The sequence below is a fragment of the Rhamphochromis sp. 'chilingali' genome (genome assembly GCF_963969265.1).
Source record: "Rhamphochromis sp. 'chilingali' genome assembly, chromosome: 1".
Lineage (NCBI taxonomy): Eukaryota > Metazoa > Chordata > Actinopteri > Cichliformes > Cichlidae > Rhamphochromis > Rhamphochromis sp. 'chilingali'.
In genome coordinates, this window is record NC_137929.1 from 55,599,790 (window position 1) to 55,602,274 (window position 2,485).

Sequence of the window (2,485 nt, forward strand, 5' to 3'; positions counted from 1 at the left end):
TAGGCACTCTTGTGGAGTTACTTTGTGTGTGTGTTTATAACTAGTTTTAAACCTTGTGATCCACAAAACAGCATAAGAGTAAAACAGTAAAACAAGAACTGACTGCGTTACAGCATCCGCTGCTTGTTGAGAGTAAAAGTGATACACGCTTTCACGTCTTTTTTTTAGCTAAGGGGTCTGAAAACTCGCTAAATATAGCGACAAAGTTGCTAAGTTGGCAACACTGGCAGCAACACAGATGACACGACTAACGTACTGCCACCTGCTGGCATAATGAGACAGCAAGAAAAAATCTGGAAACTAAACTTCATCTTCACCCTTGACTATCGTATGACACACACACATCAATGAAAACGAAACACATTTTGCTATAAATTCAGTTAATTTTAGTTAGTTTTGTGAACACTCATTACAGTTTTAGTTAGTTTTCCTTTTTTGTTTTTATTTTTATTTCTGTTAACGAAAATGTTTTTTCACTTCTAGTTTTCGTTATTTCGTTAGTTTTTGTTAACGATAATAACCTTGGTCTGGACTGTCAATGGTGACTTTAATGCTGACTGTTCCGACAATCCATTTTATAACATTTCCTGGTCAGATTAGCCAATCTCTGTACACTGGAATAAACATAATCAACATGGTCAATATTTTTCCTGCGTGTTATTTCACCATCTTATCAATTCCAATGCTCCATCCTTATGTGGTTTGCGACATTATGTTTATCCACTCTGTCTCTAAATGTTTGAAGAATTTTTCAAGTTTGGGGTCAAATTTTGAGAATTTGACCATAAGTGAAAGTTATGGTGTTATCACCCCCTTCGGGGCTTACCTTTCCCAGTTTTGATGATATTCCTCCCTATTCTTTGCAAGTACCCCCTTTTGGTGGCGAGAAACTGTTGGTGTGGTCAAGTGGGTGCTGTAAAAACAAAAGCTCAGGACAGATCAGTCACCAGTCATGTACTCACACACAAAATTAGCATATATCGAATTTCATATTGATCCTCTGAGTGTAATGGTACGTTTTAATTTGAATTTCTCAAAGCTAAACACAATATTTTTCTTTATTTTGCTCTTGTTCTTGTGCAGCACCACCCCTCAGCACATGCCCCTGTCGGTTATATCTGTACTTTTCTGAATTATTGACTATTTCAATGAAGGGACCTAAAAGACGGGGACCAGTGTTTATTATTACATATCTCCATTTTGAGTGTGACAAGTCTATCATTCCCCTGTTATTCACAGACCTCAATAGAGGGTTTTTTGGCTTTTTTTTTTTTCCTCTATAAAAGTTAATTGACTCTTTACAGTGGCCTGCTATGGTTAATAATAACACGTTCAGTCATGAGTGAAATCAAACCTTTTCTTCACTTTAGCATTTAACATTCCCAACAATATAATGTGATACATTAATTAAAACAGAGCTACTAAAACACAATTTTCTTAATGCAAACATCAGTAACTCAAAATTAGCAACCAAAGGGTTAAGTCTGCATTTCACACTCATGTGAAGCTACAGCCTCCCCCTTTAGTCTCTGTCATCCTTCTGTTCCTGCAAAAACAAAACGAAGCAAGACAAAACATCCACCCTTCTTTTACAGGCTGGGTGAATTGTTTGTGGACATTTACTAATCCTAAAGTCGGTACCGTTTTTGTCTCAGTATCAAGTCAGTTAAAACTTTTAGTCGTCAGTCCATCACAGTCCAGTCACATGCATACATCCACACACATTCATACCAGATATTGCTGATAATGGAGTCTCACGCGCAACCTATTCGAGCCTCCATCACCAGCAAGATGACGTCATCATTTTAAAGGAAAACAGTTCCTTGTGGTTTTTTTGGACTGGATTGACTCGCTGCAATCCTTTTAGGCTCAGGACTTCTCATGTGATCAATGTCCCATCTTTCTCCCAAGCCCATTATAATCATGGAGAAAAATACTTTGCGACTGTTTTCAGTAAGAATATTTTATAGCGCTTTAAAGTTCAATCTCTCAGGCCTGAGAGATTCACATTCTTTCTCTCACACAGCACCTAAGCTACGGCCTCCTGCTGAGATGGGGCAGAAAACTCCAGTATATTCTGTTCTCTTCTAATCAGACAAATAAGGCGATGACTTTCTGCGAACAGTATTTCTTATAACTCAGCAGTATAATGCATCATAAAACAATATCATTCATTCACAATAAATCAGCAGTCTAATGTAATGCAAATCAGTTTAACAAATGCAATAGTTATCACCTTCTTCTAATTCAGGAGAATAATGCAAAATATTTCTAACATTTTGAGTTATTTTCCAGTGTTAGAAAATCAGCACTGCTCAGTGTTAGCCATTGTTAATCTTCAAAACTGACTAGGTTACTTTTAAACATATAACACTGTCAAAGTGTTAATTTAACACTCAACAGTGTTGTATTTAACACTCAGAGGTGTGCACCCATATAGACACTCTCCAGTGTTAATTTAACACTGGAGATTTTGCTGTGTAAC